The 19,414-nt window shown below is 33.2% G+C and overlaps 1 non-coding gene across 1 annotated transcript; it reads right to left on the reverse strand.

Moving 5' to 3' along the window:
* Positions 1-16,565: 16,565 nt before the first annotated feature.
* Positions 16,566-16,672, reverse strand: LOC126027753 (U6 spliceosomal RNA). Its single transcript, XR_007502321.1, has one exon. It is a non-coding gene; the product is annotated as a U6 spliceosomal RNA (small nuclear RNA).
* Positions 16,673-19,414: the final 2,742 nt, after the last annotated feature.

The following is a 19,414-nucleotide window of genomic DNA, read 5'->3' on the forward strand; positions in this document are numbered from 1 at the left end:
TTAAGGCGTTTGCCCTTCATGCAGGAGGTCATAGGTTTGAATCCCGGCGCCCCATGTGGTCCCCCGTGCCTGCCAGGAGCAATTTCTGAGCCTGGATCCAGGAATAACCCCTGAGCACTGCTGGGTGTGACCCAAAAACCACACACACACACACACACACACACACACACACACACACACACACACAAAGCAAAACTCTAAACTTAAAGCAGTCTGTAATGCTAGAAACAGAACTAGACATGGAATGTTAGGACTGGTGCTGGAACTTAGTAATCATTAAAAATTATGGAATGCTGCCCAGTCTATTACTTTAATCTTTTTTACTGCATTCATCTTTAAAATTGAGTCTAGATGAATTTTAAAAAAGCAGTGTTTCAGACTAAAATATCAAATTTTATATGAGTATCATAGTTTCTTTATTCAGACATCTATTCTTAGGCACTTAGGATGTTTGTGAAAAATGCTACAGTGTAATTTGGGGTCTATTCCAAGGAGTAGAATTGCTGGGTTTATATGGAAACTCAAGTCTTAGTTTTCTAAGGAATGACTATATTGCTTTCCAAAAAGGTTGGATCAGTCAACATTCACACCAGGTTTGTCTCTGTGTGAGGTGATATCTCATTATTTTAATTTTATTTACTTGATAATTAGTGATAATAGAGAATTTTTAATGTATCTTTTGGACATTTGTATTTCTTCTTTGAAAAAGTTTTTGTTCATCTCTTCTCCCAATTTTTTTTTTGATGGTGTTGGATTTTTTTTCCTTGTCAAGTTCTACACTATATATCTTATATCTTAGCCCTTTACTTTTGGGATGACTAGAGGGTAAACAATTTTTTCTCAGTCTGTGGGCTGTCTTTGTATTTTGTGCATTGTTTTCTTTGAAGAGTAGAAGATGCTTAAATTATTGTTGTTTATTTGTTTATCTTTGCTATCAATTGTTTGGTCATCAGTGTTTCTATACTTATAGTTGCATCTTGCTTCAATGACAGAAAAGTTCTGACTGTGTTTTCTTTATTAACCTTACATATTCAGGTCTGATACCAAGTTATTTAGACTTTTATGACTTTATTTTTGTTCATGACATGAGAAAGAGGTACGAGTTCAATTTTCCCCATGTATCTGACCAGTTTTTCTTCTTTATATATATAAATATGAACACTTATTTAAAGATCTTGAATCACAAAATCATTGATGGAGTTGATTGTAATACATTTAGTTCAGGGCCAAAGAGATGTCATGGAGGTAAGGCATTTGTCTTGCATGTAGAAGGACCATGGTTCAAATTCTGGCATCCCATATGGTGCCCCGAGATTGCCAGGAGCAATTTCTGAGCATAGAGCCAGGAGTAAGCCCTGAGCGCTGCCGGGTGTGACCCAAAAACAAAACAAAACAAAAATACATTTAGTTTCAGGTAACTGGGAAAGAAATTATTAGAAAAGAAAAAAGAAAGATATGAAATGCAAAGAAAAAAGAAGGAAGAAAACAGATTATATCAACAAGAAAATTTTGAAAATCATCGTATCTCATAATGGGGTCATTAAATCATTGTCAGAAGATTTATTAAGCTTTTATTGCTAATTGATCATTGTGTTACTTCTTTTGTTTCTGAATGGTTGATGACTTCAAATACATATTAGCATTCACATTTCTGTTTTCCTACAAGGATGAACATATTAAAAAGTATTGGGATTGTCCTTGTGGCCACACTGTCCAGAAATTCCAAACATTATTTCTAACACTTTGACTTTTGTGGGGTGTGTTTTCTGGTCCCAGGCTTTCAGGTTTTCAGGAAGTGTGCCTGAACTCATTCCAAAAAAGTCTTGGTAATGATAGCCCAAAAACAAGCATACCTTGAGTTTTGATATTAATCTTAGTGTCTTCTGAAAATTGTAAATGATCCTTTATTGAAGATTAATTGTAATATAACTGTAAGTCTCTCTCTGGGTCTTCAATTCTATTGCATTAATCATTGGGAATATATTTATTCATTACCATACTGTTTTAACTCTTAACACTTTGTGGCGCAGTTTAAAGTTGGGGAAATTTATACAGCTCATGTTCTGAGGTTTATTTGGATATTTGAAGAGATTTATTGTTTCATATGAACTTCATATTGCATTGTCAAGTTCTATATTATATACCTTGGATATTAGCCCTTTATTTTTAAGGAAAATAAAGGGTTGGGTAAAAAATTTCACTCAGTCTGTGAGATATTTTTGTATTTTGTGTATTTAAATTCTTTGTGTAGTGTTGCCATTCTGATAATGCTAATCCTCCCAATCAACAAGAAGGACCAGAAGATATTTTTTAACCTCAAAATCATTCCAAGAAATTCACTTGCTTTATATTCTAAACGTTATTTATTTGTATGTTTCAGTTTGGATTGGATTTTGGGTAACAACTCTAGTTGCTCAAGGGCTATACCTTGCTCATGTTCAGAGGCATTACCTAGCAGTACTTAGGAGACTCAAACCAGTGTGGTGGCTCCAGCTACTTGCTCAACAAATGTTCCAATATTTGTACTAACTACTCTCCTGCTCAAAAAGCTATACTTTTTTTTATATTTGTACTAAAGTTCTTTTGGAGTGGATTATTACAAATGCTCTGACATGGAAGACTGTCTACTATATTTTTCTCTGAAAAATTTTTTGTTTGTTTTTAGGGCCACACCGAGTGACACTCAAGGGTACTCCTGGCTATGCACTCAGAAATCGCTTTTGGCATATGGGATGCCTGGGGATTGAACCATGGTCCATCCTAGGTCATATCGTGTGCAAGGCAAACAAACACCCTCTCATTGCACCACCACTCCAGCCCCTGAATTTTTTTATTCTATTTTTGCTTCTTATGAAAAACAAGTAGCTCTGGATTGAGGAAGTTAATTTTTTAGATATTTGTTCTTGCTATGACTGTTTTATACAGTTCATCTCCACACCAATTTACATCACATTTCTCTTCAGTATAATTGAGAAGTAAGATGCATTTATAAATAAGTTTTAATAGTTTCACTTTTAAGGATATTAGTATAATAAAATTCTAAAGCATTTTACAGAGAACAGTAAAATACATATATAGAATGATTTCTTTACAGAGCTTTTGATCCTTCTTCCTTTCAATTTCCTCTATCTTCTCTGTTCACTTTAAGTCCCAGTGTCACTATCAATACCTGAATATAATGTATAATAATATCTCTTCCATTTGACAATGATAATATAAAAAAGGGGCTTTATCTGGAGTTCTGCAATATCTTACAGAGGACTTGCTAGGCACCGTGACAATGCAGGGGTGAATTTCCACTATGTAGAATAGGATGGGCCCTCCCTGCTTGTCATCTTTTGTTTTGAGAGACTCTTTCACTAGATAAAAATATAATCATTATGAAGATTAAATTATTGCTCAAATCAACTAATAGGTATCCTTTAAATGGTTCTACTCTACTTTTAACATAAACACTATTTAAGCTTTGATTTAGCATAGACAATCTACTAGAAAATGTGCTATCAAATGCCAGAATTCAGTGATGTAGTTTCAGATGCATGTTCCTGAAGCTATCCTCTCCCCTGCAAGCAGAAAACAGGCCCAAATAACATGTATCAGATATCTAATGTGCCTGTTCCTGACTTCCTCCAAAGTTCAGAACTCAGCACAGTGGTTCTGCAGCTAAAATACAAACTCCCATCCTCAATAGAGCTTCTGTAGAGATCTCCCTGATATCAAAAGGACGACTGCAAGAGAAGTAAAAAAATAAAAACTCTTAGGCTACAAAAGAAACCAGGAAAATCAGTACAGAACTCCACATGGATAGTGTGTGATGATTGTAATTGTGAGAGCTAAATCAGTAATATTTCCCATATAGCTCTCTGAAAAGAACTTTAAAGTAGAAATACTTAGAATGTTTAATGAACTCAAAGAAACAATGTAACAGACAACTTATAAAACACAAGAGGTTATGAGGCCAAAAATGAGAAGACTACAAACAGAAATGTCAAAACTAAAAAACTTTGAAAGACAAATGAAAATTCACTGGAATTTCTCACCAACAGAGTAATAGCTGCTGAGGACAGAATTCAGACAGCTTTCAGATGGGGTGTGGTAAACCTCGAAGAAACAACATAAGATGTGAAAAAAAAATGGAAGAAAATAATAAACTTTGGAATGAATTTAAGGGGGACAGTTTAAGAATAATTGTGGTATCAGACGACCAGCAAGACAACTTTTAAGAAGAAATACATACAGTCAAATATGTCATTACTGAAAAGTTCCCATTTCTGGAAAGTGCATGTACCCTCATCATGGTGACCAGATGGTATCAGTTATAACGAACAGGTCAAATAAAAATCCTCCAAGACACAACCAAATCAGCATGATGAAATAATATAGATATTGAATGCTGAAGGCAGCAAGAGCAAAGAAGAAAATGACATACAAGGAATCATCCTTCAGATTTACAGAAAATTTTGTTTTGTTTTGTTTTTGGGTCACACCCAGCAGCGCTCAGGTGTTACTCCTGGCTCTGTGCTGAGAAATCGCTCTTAGCAGGCAAGAGGGACCATATGGGATGGTGGGATTCAAACTGCCATCCATCCTGGGTTTGTTTCATGCAGGGCAAATGTCCTACCGTTATGCTATCTCTCCAGCCCAAGATTTACCAAAGGAAATATTTTAGACCCAAAGACAGTGTGGAATATTGTAAATTTGCTATCAGTGGCTTGCACTGAGGCCTTGGACGCTTTTGCCATGGATCATCTATCATTTTTATTATCTTCTGTATCCCTGATATGGTGATTTCAATGCTAATATTTTAGTTCCCTGAACAGGGACATTTTGTTGTTTTAAAATTGTTGGTCAAAATTATAGATACTATTTTCCATTTTTGCTTTCTGCAGTTGACTAGAAAAAGGGAAAGACTACACAAGAAACAAGAGCTTGTGAGTCTGCCAGAGGCTAGAGCCAGCCATGATTTACATCTTTCTAAAACTCTGTTTTCATGTCTCTGTGCAGTTTGCAGTTTTTGAAGGGCACATTAATAAAGGCACACTCTAAGGAAGATAGGAAAAGGTCAACTAGTGCTTTTTTAACTAGTTTAAAAAAACTTCTAGCTTCTACAGCTGTGTGGAAATGAACACAGACATAATTGTTAAGGGTTCATTCTACAACTTAGTCAAAAGTCTGTGTTTTTTCTCTGTTATTGGCCTTTTCAAATGTCAGTAACTTTGTTAATTTCAAACCAATTATTTTCACACTTTTCAATGCATTCACACTGATCACATATATCTTTACATAAGGATACAATAAACATTGCACACACATATATGGGTACACATTTACTTGCTATTTTCATTTCTGGGGATAACACAATGGTTATCACTATTTTAATTGAATGTATGCAAGAATGGTTAGTGTTAAATGCACGTAGCAAAAAATAACTAAGACAGAAATTCTGACATTAAAGAAATTTTTACTCATAGAATCTGTTAATCAAAAGATTAGTTGTGGTCTAAAGTAATTTCACTTCCAATATTCTGAAAATACTATGACTTGAAAATATATTCAGACTATTCTGAAAAAAATCTCTCAGTTCTGACTTTGTAGAGCCAGGTTTTGAGAATAGGTTTTTGATGTAATAAAAAGATATTTGATTTTTTAAAAGAAAGCACAAGTCAGTACTTTACATTTTTCCTACCTTATACAGATTCAAAAATCATGAGGACACTTAGAACATGTATGTGTTACTCATAAACATATTGTTCTTAACTGATTAACACACTGGTTTTCTTTCTTTTTTTATTGTGGGCAAAGTGAATTACAAATCTTTCACAGTAATATTTAAGGCACATAGTAATAATGAATGAAGGGCATTCCCACCACCAGTGTTGGCCTCCTTCCACCCCTGTTCCTAGCATGCATCCCACTTCCCCCCCTCTTCTGCCCACCTAATGCTAGTGCAACTGTTCCTCCCTTGTACAGCTTGATGTAGATTGGTTATTGTTTCTGTTGTCATTGACTTTGGATTTCGTATTCAAATCTGATCATTTTTATTTCCACCAAATGAACATACGACTGTCTGGTCTTGGTACCATCCATTTTTCTCCCTACACTTATGATGCTGATCAAGGAACACACTCGTTTTCTTTGTCTTTCTTTTAGATTCCCTCTCAGTAAAAATGTCAATTTTCAGCAATTTAAGTTTTTTTGTTTGTTTGTTTTGAGCTACATCATTTCCAATTCTGAAACTAGACCTCAAAAGATGCTGTGTACTCTGCTTTCTCTATTGCACCTGGAAGATGAAGTGGCTGATGTCAGATCTGGAATGAGTTCATGACTGGTTTGCTTAGTGTGGGGCTGAAGAGCAGAGTTTGAGGACATATGAATTCAAACCATCCGGGAGAAAAACCGAGGAGAGCACTCAATTTATTGTAGGTGAGAATTTGTCCTTCTTGAAGTGGCAGCTTATATTTTGTTTTTAAAAATTTTAATAATTCTGTATATGGATAATCATATTTCTTATCTCTGGATATTCAAATATTTCTGTCTGTCTACAAACATGTTAACCCTAATATTTATAACTATACATAAGTTAGCCTATGTATGATTTATATATATTTAAAACATTTACTAAGAAAGTTTGCAGAAAACATATAAAATGAGCTAGATAATTTCTTTATTAAATTTCACATATTATTAAATTTATAAAATTTTACTTTATTATATTTTAACCTAAACCAAAAGTGTGTTGGAAAAGTAAATGTCTTTTATTTGACATAACATATTCCCTAGTACATAAATAAGTATTTAATGACTATTTCTTAAGTAAATAAAATGCAAAAAGTCTATGGTGTTTGTTTTTTGTTTTTGTTTTTGGGCCACTCCCAGTGACACTTAGGGATTACTCCTGGCTCTGCACTCAGAAATCACTCCTGGCTTGGGGAACCCATATGGGACACCAGGGGACCGAACCATGGTTTGTCCTAGGCTAGCGCGCACAAGGCAGATGTCTTACCACTTGCCCCACTGCTCCGGCTCCATATGGAATATTTATTAAAGCACCATGGTTACAAAATGGTGCTTTGTAATCAGTTACTGGATAAAATACATTATTGTGAATGACACCTAAGTATTAATCTGTAGAAAAAGAATTTCAAGGTAAGTTTGGAAAACGTTTTACATTATTAACTTGGTAAAACACATTTGAAAGAGATAGAAAATATGTTTGTGAATAAGTGAAAAATAAATCTATCAGGATGCAGTAGCTTGAGGAAAGAACAGGAAGCACCTATATTCAGGTTCTAAATATATACACTATTTTAATAAATATTTATTATTTGGAGCTAGTAAAAATATGTACCTAATATTACTTTTACTTAATAGTAAAGTGAGAATAATTGCAAAATTCCAAAGTACAAAAAGACTTAAATAAAATATAATGAATCTTGTCCCCTGACTTATGATACATAAATATTTTTTTACAAATGTATATGAATTCATTTGAGTCAGTAAATTTTTGCTAGCTCAATCTTTTATAGATTTCTGATAACTTCTGGCTTTGAACAAGTGGAACAAAAGTGCATTTATATTATTATTATGATGATAATGATGATCTTTTTTTTTATTTATTTGTGGTGACACCCGGCTTTTCTTAGGACTTACTCCTTATTTTGCATGCAGGATTTACTCCTGTCAGGGGGAACATCTGTCTTGCCAGGGTTTGAACTGGGTTAGCTGCTTGCAAGGAAAGTAATCTACAAACTATACTATCAATTTTGTCTTAAAAGAAGGCATTTTGGGTGCAAGAACAATAGCACAGCAGGTAGGGTGCTTGTCCTTGCATGCATGCTGTCTACCTGAGTTTGCTCATAGTCATCCCATATGGTTCCTGAGCACTGCCATGAGGATTCCTGAATGCAGAGCCAAGAGTAATATCTTAACATTTCTGGGTGTAGTCCAAAAAGGATGGCATTTATTAATTTATTTGTCCCTTAATAACTACTTATAAAATATCTACTAAGTGCTGCATCAGTGCAAGGTTCTGTTGAAATAAGATCTAGTTTCTTCTCTTAAAAGAATAGGTAGTATCTGAGAAACACTTTTTTACTATGTTCTGAGAATATAAAGAAGGATTCTAAAGTTGCTGTGCGTGTATATCATAAAACATGTTGTATATATGGGATTTAAGTCATGATAAAGAATTGAGACTAGGCTTTAAGAAAAAAAAATGACACAATTGGAGAATTTTAAACAATGGATGAACATAACCTTTTTAAATTTTAGAATAAGCATCTCATTTACAAAAATGAGTAGATAATGGAATGTAAAAGGACTGGAACATTCTTGTCGATAGAAGAGATATTACTAATCTAACATTGCATATTTTGGGGAACTTTTAAAAAAGATTATAACATTTTGAATTGTAGAATTAGACACATGGTTTCACAGATTTGTTCTAGATCCATTTCTTGATCTAGAGAATAATTTTGTAGTCATAATTTATGGTGGATGGTGGGCAGATATGCAAAAATAGGAATCAAGGAGGAAATTTGGAAAACTTTTAATGTGATGTGTAAGATCAGATAAAATAAAAACAGTTGTGCCTAGCAAAAGAAACTTAAATCAAAATTAATTATTTATAAAGAGAAAAAAGATATATATATATGTATATCATGTCTGAAAATATTGAGATAACAAGAATGGTTGAAAATCAACCCTATTGAATTAGGAAGATGTGAGTAAATAGTTGTCTAAAGAAGACAGAGACTGGAGCCAGAGAGGTGGCGCTAGAGGTAAGGCATCTGCCTTGCAAGCGCTAGCCTAGGACCTAGAACCGTGGTTCGCTCCCCCAGCGTCCCATATGGTCCCCCCAAGCCAGAGGCGATTTCTGAGTGCATAGCAAGAGTAACCCCTTAACGTTAAATGGGTGTGGCCCACTAAACAACATCATCAAAAAGACAGAGGCCAATGGGGGCAGAAAAATATGTTCTTTTATTTTATTATTAGAGAAATGAGAAGCAAAATGACAACAGATAGCATCTTATATGTGCAATAAGGAATATTGTTCAAAAGAAAAGAAATACCAAGTGTTGGAAAGAATGAGGTGAGAAGGAACACTTGTTCAATATTGATGCCAATTGATGTAGTAACTATACCAAAATACCACCAGTATGGAGACTCTGCAAAGTTCTTGAAAATAGAAATTTCACATAATCCATTTCTCTTCTTAACTATTACTGAAAACACTTATCTTGGTCGCAATGTCTACATTTATCCAGCTTAATAGGCATACTCTGTTCTTGAAAGAGTTTTAAACCAAGCCATTAACCACATTCACAGCTTCACCAATGCTCCAAATTACCATTCCTCTATGTCTCTTTGCAGAGTTCATTAATCTGACCAAAAGTCCAGCCAGTATTTGAGGGGAGAACACCAGACTTTTAGGAATGTTTATAGGTACCCTTCTCCGGCCCACATTCTCATATTTCAGGAAAGCCTGGCAACTGAAAATATGCTCCATAAAATCTTTATTATTGGCATAGTGCTTAAAATACTAACTCCAATATTTTTGTTACTGTCAAACCTATAGAAATATACTAATTTAGATGCCAGTGTATATCTGATGACATCTAATGTTTAGAAGCAAAGGAAATATACAATGATCAAATAGCAACAAGAGCTTACTAAAGCGTTTGACAATGACTTAATGACCTCATTTCAAGATAAAATAATTATAAATTTTATTGCTGTTATAATCATTTTTATTTTTTATTTTTTTATTAATTTTGCTCCCACTTTCCTGGAAACAAATGTATTGTGATCACTTGTAAATTATGTCATAGGTCTTAAAATAAAGTAATTTATATTTAAAACAAAGAAACATTAATCTGAAGCAAAGCATTCATTTCATATTTTAATATAACATTACCTTTTATAGCCAAGAACAGGATTTAAGTGTCCATTAAGTGTCCATTTACTGATGAATTGGAAAACAAGATGTGACATATAAATGGAATAAATAAATTGGGAAAGTTTAAGCTACTAAAAAAGGATATATCAGCTGAACTGGTGAAGGATGGTATTCATTCTATGACAAACCTAACTATGAACATTTCTGTAACCACGGTGCTTAAATAAAGCAATTAACAAAAAATAAAAATATATGCTATTTTTCATACCATAATTGATACTAGAAAAAGTAAATATGAATAAAATAAAACAATGATAAACATTTAAACCATAAGATTAAGTGATGGCTACCAGAAGGGATGTTGGAAGATAAGAGATTCAAAGCAGGACAGTGGTAGAAAGCAGGTGTAGATTTTCTCTGTTATTGAGGCCTATATAATTTTATAAAGTGATTGCTTTTCAAAATAAAAACTCAAAATCAAGAAACTATTATTAGGTAATAATAAAGAAAGAAGATGCTTGAGAAATCAGTTGATTGGCAAGAGGATCTACTTAATGAAATAGAAGACATAGGAGGAGATTTTGCTAGCACTACCTGCCTAAGGTACCATTTGTGTTTGTAGTGGAAAAGAGTTGAATTTATTCTGCTTCAGATAAGGCTCAGTAAATTTTAACAATTCAGAATCCTGAGGATAAACATTATGCTACCCAATGTGGTTCTTAAAGATTATAGAGCTTTAAACCCACACATTAAGTAGTTAAATGAACATTGTTTTGCTCATTTAATAGGTCTGAAAACAAATACTGGCTTATATAGGACTCTCACTTTTTCTTACCCTTAGAAGAATGCCTTTCAGGATGACTTTTTTCTTGGTCCTTAGCATTATAATATTGGGACATGTGCTGTTTAGTTAGCAGGTTATCCGGAGGCTTTCATTTCTCTGGGGATGATGAATTCTTGGTTGTGTATGTAGGGATTCTCTAATGTAGGTCAGTGTCTGAACTTCCTTTGATTGTTAATCTATAGTCTTGAACTGATTATGCAACCCACAGAGGACTTGCTAAATATAATGTTTTAAAGTTCAGTGGCAAATTTCTGTTTCATTGTCCTTTAATTTGAAAATGGCTGAACAAATTTTTCTTACACTTTTTTGAAAAAGAAAAATACTTCAAAAGAATAAAAAAACACCCTATTAGGAAAGTTTTAGACAGTTATCAAATGCCTTAATACAGGAGATAATAATAATGACTATTTGCAACATAAAATATAGCATTTGCTGCTATGAACACTGTAACACTGTAATTACTATTTACAGCTAGATTATAGGGAAATCTCTGGGTGTCATGGACTTCATATTCAGAATTATGGAAACTGTTTGCATAATTAAGGGCTACTTAGTAAATTCCCTCCTATTTTCTAACCTATTTAAGCAGATCATATATGTGCCAATATTTCTTTGCTAACTATGGAGGAGACAACCAACATTAAATCATGTATTGCTGAATAATACCCATAATAACTGTGTGAAATATATAGTTCATAATTAGTGAATGTGCAGTTTTTTCAAGAAGTACATTAGATATGGCATAAATATAAATTTCTGCTTCATTAAATGACTTTATGGACTATATTTTTCTGCTTTTGCATATGCAATTTTCCTCCCTATCCCTGTTTGATAGCAGGATTACTTCACAGATTCTTAATGAGAATACTTTTTCATTGGATCTTTTTCTAAACTTTAATTCAAACTTTCAGTGACCTATTTCTAATGATTTTAGAGCTCTAAAATTTTCTCTTCCTTATTTAAGTAGCTTCAACTTATGTTTGATTAGTGGCTTTGAAAGTAGATTTACAATCTAATTTTAGGAAGACAATCTTTTCTTACAAAGAAACAAATTCAAAAATAATCTTGTACATCACAGGAAACTTATGAATTATGTAAATGGCTCATATTTCAGCACCACTTATTAGGTAAAGAGAGGGTGAAAGTCAGAAATGACTCCTCTTAGTTGCATTTTGTTCTTAGTTGTATATATGCAGGAAAATTTTTCTTTGATATCTGCCTCAATAGACACTGTGGATTCAAATTAATAAGTCCACTGGTGAGTCTACATTATTTTACTACACTGTAAAAATGCCTTGATTTTATAACCCTCTAGAAATAAAAATGAGATGCTGGTATAAAGAGTTTTGAAATGGGTGAAAAGTTTGCAGGTGTCAAAATATTCCTTCTGAAGAAGTTTAGAATTCCTTTTTGAAGTTTGATTCAGCTGTGATTAAATATCAAAAAATATTGTGATACTTGATTTGTCCTAAAAACGAGTAGAGTTTCATCTTGCACTTGATGAGATAAGGCAATCTATCTAGAGAATACAGAACATTAATCTGTATTATCACTCTTTCCTAGTTATAATAATTAAAATCTTCATTTTGAAGAAATGCATATACTTTAAACACAAGAAATAAGCAAGATATGTAGAAGGTATTAAATCAAATATCTATTTTATGTTCTTTGTTTTCCTTGATATTCCTATCCCTTAAACATGCCCATCTTTGTGTATTTTATATAAATTCTGAGAATGTTTGCTATGTATTTATAATGTATATAACTATGGTCTTTGTATATATACATGCATGCATAAGTAGCTTTACTATTAATACAGATTACATCATTTATAGCAATAAAGTCATAGTAGTAAATAGTCTATGCATTTTTTTAAATTTATTTAAACACCTTAGTTACATACATGATTGTGTTTGGGTTTCAGTCATGTAAAGAACACCACCCATCACCAGTGCAACATTCCCATCACCAATGTCCCAAGTCTTCCTCCTCCCCACCCGACCCCCACCTGTACTCTAGACAGGCTCTCCATTTTCCTCATACATTCTCGTTATTAGGACAGTTCAAATGTAGTTATTTCCCTAACTAAACTCATCACTATTTGTGGTGAGCTTCCTGAGGTGAGCTGGAACTTCCAGCTCTTTTCTCTTTTGTGTCTGAAAATTATTATTACAAGGGTGTCTTTCATTTTTCTTAAAACCCATAGATGAGTGAGACCATTCTGCGTTTTTCTCTCTCTCTCTCTGACTTATTTCACTCAGCATAATAGATTCCGTGTACATCCATGTATAGGAAAATTTCATGACTTCATCTCTCCTGACAGCTGCATAATATTCCATTGTGTATATGTACCACAGTTTCTTTAGCCATTCGTCTGTTGAAGGGCATCTTGGTTGTTTCCAGAGTCTTGCTATGGTAAATAGTGCTGCAATGAATATAGGTGTAAGGAAGGGGTTTTTGTATTGTATTTTTGTGTTCCTAGGGTATATTCCTAGGAGTGGTATAGCTGGATCGTATGGGAGCTCGATTTCCAGTTTTTGGAGGAATCTCCATATGGCTTTCCATAAAGGTTGAACTAGACGGCATTCCCACCAGCAGTGGATAAGACTTCCTTTCTCTCCACATCCCCGCCAACACTGTTTATTCTCATTCTTTGTGATGTGTGCCATTCTCTGGGGTGTGAGGTGGTATCTCATCGTTGTTTTGATTTGCATCTCCCTGATGATTAGTGATGTGGAACATTTTTTCATGTGTCTTTTGGCCATGTGTATTTCTTCTTTGTCAAAGTGTCTGTTCATTTCTTCTCCCCATTTTTTGATGGGGTTAGATGTTTTTTTCTTGTAAAGTTCTGTCAGTGCCTTGTATATTTTGGAGATTAGCCCCTTATCTGATGGGTATTGGGTGAATAGTCTCTCCCACTCAGTGGGTGGCTCTTGTATCCTGGGCACTATTTCCTTTGAGGTGCAGAAGCTTCTCAGCTTAATATATTCCCATCTGTTAATCTCTGCTTTCACTTGCTTGGAGAGTGCAGTTTCCTCCTTGAAGATGCCTGTAATGTCCTGGAGTGTTTTGCCTATGTGCTGTTCTATATCTTATGGTTTTGGGGCTGATATCAAGGTCTTTAATCCATTTGGATTTTACCTTCGTACATGATGTTAGCTGGGGGTCTAAGGTCAATTTTTTGCAAGCGGCTATCCAATTGTGCCAACACCACTTGTTGAAGAGGCTTTCCCTGCTCCATTTAGGATTTCCTGCTCCTTTATCAAAAATTAGGTGATTGTATGTCTGGGGAACATTTTTCTGAGTATTCAAGCCTATTCCACTGATCTGAGGACCTGTCCTTATTCCAATACCATGCTGTTTTGATAACTATTGCTTTGTAGTACAGTTTAAAGTTGGGGAAAGTAATTCCTCCCATATTCTTTTTCCCAATGATTGCTTTAGCTATTCAAGGGTGTTTATTGTTCCAAATGAATTTCAAAAGTGTCTGATCCACTTCTTTGAAGAATGTCATGGGTATCTTTAGAGGGATGGCATTAAATCTGTATAATGCCTTGGGGAGTATTGCCATTTTGATGATGTTAATCCTGCCAATCCATGAGCAGGGTATATGTTTCCATTTCCGTGTGTCCTCTCTTATTTCTTGGAGCAGAGTTTTATAGTTTTCTTTGTATAGGTCCTTCACATATTTAGTCAAGTTGATTCCAAGATATTTGAGTTTGTGTGGCACTATGCATTTTAAGGTTACCTGTCATTGTAGAATAAATATACTGTAATTTATTTTCAATTAACTTATATATGTTGTTTATGCTTTTCTACATTACAATGATGTAACAAGACTGATGTCATGGTCTAAACATTATCTTAGTAAATATTTAACCTCTCTGTACCAAATTTTTTCTCATTTATCTAAAGTCTATGTTATCATGCAATTTTATAAGGTAGGAAGTTGATTCTTTAGGTCAATTTAAATTTACCTCGATAAACTGTTAAAGAAATTAGTGCTGCAATTTAATTATTAGCCACATCTAAGTTTTTGTTATTTGAGTAAAATGGTAAAACTTTAAATTGTTTGTTTTTGAAACTGAAATTTAACGTCACATTTTGGGGGTGGGGGCAGTGGCGCTCAGGAGTTACTCCTGGCTATGCCCTCAGAAATAGCTCTGGCTTCAGGGGACCATATGGGATGCCGGGGGATCGAACCGCAGTCTGTCCTAGTCTGGTACTTGCAAGGCAGATGCCTTACCTCTAGCGTCAACACTCTGGCCCCAACGTCACATTATTTTTAACCAGTGAATTTAATGTATTTTCTTCTTGTTTATAGTGAATTAATACTTTTAATGACTTATTAGATCTCTTTATTAAAGTTGCATATATGATTTTAAGTTTAATATATTTTAAAATTATTTTTTACAAAATTGCCACTTACTTTTTGACTATTGTAACAGAGCAATTATAAATCTGAATTGAGTCAAATTGCATAATATTTATTTCTTTGTGATTTTTTTCATAGTATCTGCATTCCTATGTTCGTTACAACACTATTCACTTTAGCCAGAAACCGAAAGAAAAAAAAAATCCAATTGCCTGACATCAGATGAGTGGATAAAGAAACAGTGGTACATCTACAAAGTAGAATTCTACATAGCTGTTAGGAAAAATAAAGTAATAAAATTTTCTTATACATGGATGGATATGAAGAATATTATGCTGAATAAAATGAGTCAGAGGGAAAGGGTAGACATAGAAATATTGCACTCATTTTTGAGATATAAAAAAATAGCATGATAATATCTAGAGACACAGATACAAGGGCTGGAGGACCAGTCCATACTAGGAAGATTGCCACAAACAGTGGGAAAGTACAATTAAGACAGAGAAAAGGCTACTGTGACAATGATATTTGTAAATAACTACATTGAAAAAAAATTGGGTGCTGAAAGAGATAAGGAAATAGGCATGATACTTCTTCAGTAACAGTATTGCAAACTATTGTGTATAAAAGGGAAAAATAATAAAGGGGGAGAGAGAGAAACAGAGAAGACAAATATTTATCCCAGAGACAGGTATGGGGAGAGGGCAGGAGGGCAACTGGGAGTATTGGTGGTATGAAATGTGCACTGATGAAGGGTGTTGTATATTTTATGGTTCAAATATGATCATAAACAACTTTGAGTCTATGAAAAAATCCAACAGTATTATGAACAACCTTGTAAGCATATTGTTTAAATAAAGTAATAAAAAATAAAATAAAATGTAGGGTGTAAAGGGCAGAGTGAATATTTAGTGGGTGAGAAAAACTGTTATACTTCATAAAACTATTATTAATTTTTAAAATATATGTTAATATTACACATATTTCCAAGTTGTAAGTTTATATTTACAGAACATCTGTATTTGTAGAAACTTTATACTCCTGCTTTTAAACCAAATGAAAATTACTATACATAATTTAATCTGTTCTGAGATATACATTCTGAATTACTTACACTATTTACATTTATTTCATAAATATGTTAACAAGATTTTTTTATCTTTTCTCAGAGTTAAGAGTTTTGTTTAGCATTTTTAGAAATGAAATTTTAACATAAATCTTGACTCCTAGTTTCAAAGTACATGGAGGAAATATCTTGCTTCATCTACTATATACAATACCTGTTACAAATATGTACAACACTGTCTGCTATATTATAGGTTTACAGAAATAAAAAAGTATGCTAATTAAATTAGATTATATTTAACATCTATTATTTTGCCTGTGTTTTAATGAGTGGAGAAGCAGTAATGTAAATCCTAAATGTAAATAATGACATTTAAGTAGGAAAATAAACATATGCATTCTTGAATTTGCATGTCATCCTTGCACAGGGTCCATGCTAATCTACTCTGTATTGTTCGAATTTTAGTATATGTGCTGCCGAAGAGAGCACAACATATGCATTCTCAAACACTAGGACAATTTTCTATAAGTTGGTGAGGAAAGTGGGAGCTCCATACTAACTGGAGGGATTCCCTTAGGAATATATCTGTTTTAGGACTTTCCAAGAAATATCATTTCATACTTATTTTTTGGAGAAAAAATTTGAATATTATCTTCTATTCATCTAGAATATTTCTATTTCTATTTCCCTCCTCTTTGCCTTCCTTGTCAATTTTTCTTTTATTTAATCTTGATATTTTTACCTCAGATATATAACTTTTACAGGAAACCATTGTTTAAACAATCTTTTTTACTTATTCCCATTTCTTATCTTCAGTGTCTTGAAAACATTATCATATATCACTATTATCATCTTGATAATTGTCATCACATTCATACCATCACTATCATCGTTGTTGTCAATGTTATGCTAATATTAATATAAGTTACTATGCGTTGGGAATTTTGCTAAGCAATTTACATAAATTATTTCATTCATTTCCAGGCATGAAATTGGTGATAAATTCCAAGTATTCTTTTTTTTGATTTTTGGGCCACATCCAGTGACGCTGAAAGGTTACTCCTGGCTATTGCACTCAGAAATTGCTCCTGGCTTGGGGGACCATACGGGATACTGGGGGACAGAACATCCTGGGTACCGCTTGCACCATCACTCTGGCCCCAACAAGTATTCTTAATTTAGTCATGCATATAGTATATTCTTTATATGCTTTACTTGTCTTTGCCTCTAAACTATAAGTTCCTTGAGAACTTAAGCAATCACATCTTGTATCTTTATACCTTTACCATCAATAAAGAAGGAACTATAATATATGGAGCTGTACCCCCAATATATGAATAAGTCTTAGTTGATTCTAGGTTGATTAATTTTTAGAAGTGGCTTTAACATGATTATTTTAAAATGAAGTCAAGGTTTTAGTCTTTTCAAAAGAATTCAGTACACTTCTTGAACAATAATTTATCTTATGAAGTCCACTGAAGTATTTTTCAAATTAAAAAAAATTCTTCTGGGTTTTAGTTTTTTGTTCTGGATGCATGTTTAATTTAAATTGAATAGAAGACTGATATTTATAGATTTTTGCTGAAACTGGTTAAGAGACTTCATTTCAAAATAGTCACAGTTTTTCAACTTGTAAATTAAATTACAGTGTAGATTTGCTAACTTGCCCCCATTAACTTTTTGCCCTCGTTGGCTTTTGGAGGACCCCCAAGGATCAGATATCCTGAGGCCCTATATAACAGGCTATTGATCATCTCTTCTTCCTTGCTGCCATCACCTCTCAATACAAATTGGTCTGTGTCATTTGGAAAGGGGAGGATAATTAATTTATAGTCACATTGAAATTAGATGCATTCTAAAAGGAGGCAATCATCTAGGCTTGGATGCCCTAACTCTACTGGTTGGGATGCAAACTGCTAAGCAAGCATTCTAAAACAGTAGAAGTGTAGTTAAATATATCAGGTTTTAAATATGTATTTCACCTATATTATGTATAATATAAGTTATATATTTATATTAGTAGGTCTTAAAATCATATTATTTTAGAATTAAATGTAATAAATCAAAGTAAAAACACATTTATAACATACTTACAAAGTATTTTTTCTAATTCTTATAGGTCTTTTATATCAAATAAGTTCTTGAGTTTTCTGAGTAACTAATCATCCTAAACAGATCCAAGAGATATATGCAAAGCCATTCTGCTTCTCTGCTATACTTTTCTGTTGGTCATATAATGTGATATAAATGAAGTAACATGTAATAAGACTTCTAAAAGAAACAATATTCATTTTCAACACATATATAGAAGTTAATTTAATAATTATTATTTCACAGTTGATTTACTTTTTAATTTACTTTGTTTACAGTGGTAAAATGCAATTTTGGTAGCATAATATATGTATCCCAAAGTAACAGTTCCTAAACATTATGCAAGCTGTAAATCTCTAATATTTAAAATAATCTCCAGGATTTATGTATGTTGAGGATTTGAATTCATTATTGAAAAGCAGTAACTTGGGCAAAGAAACCACTGTAGTTTGGTAATATATCTAAGTTATGTTTATCTCAGAAAATTCTTGGCTAAATCGAAGCCATTTGTCTTGCACTTGTGAACCTAGGACGTCCCAAATGTGGGTTCAATCCCTGGCATCCCATATGATCCTCTGAGCCTGCCAGGAGTGATTTCTGAGCACAGAGCCAGAAATATCCCCTGAGCAGCACTGGTGTGGCCCCAAAACAAAAACAAACAAAATTCTTGTCTAACTGACTTTTCCTCAACTAATGTGACCAGTAATTTTCATAGTATTGTTTAATTTTTAATAGCAGAAAACGTGAAATGGATTAGTGAAGTTGTTTTAGTTGCATAAATTATTATGATAAAAGATAAGTAACATGCGATCCTAAATTTTTTTCTTACATTCACAAATTATTTAAAAGATTATTTAAAATATATTTAAAATATTTTAAAGAACAAACAACTTGTATATAAGTTTGAATCACTTCAGGTGACCATCAAGAATCAATTAAGGTAGTATTTCTCCTTAGACTTCATAAAAATCTTGATAGAAATCTTAGTGGGCAAACAGTCACCAGTATAAAACTGTTCTTCTATCTAAGTTAATTAAACTATTCATTGAACAATTGTTTTGTGCTATGAACATTGAGGCTAATTTAAATAAAAAAACTTGGTGACAGACCTTAAGTATATTTATTACTTAAATACACAAT

Source organism: Suncus etruscus, chromosome 1 (assembly GCF_024139225.1).
Source record: "Suncus etruscus isolate mSunEtr1 chromosome 1, mSunEtr1.pri.cur, whole genome shotgun sequence".
Lineage (NCBI taxonomy): Eukaryota > Metazoa > Chordata > Mammalia > Eulipotyphla > Soricidae > Suncus > Suncus etruscus.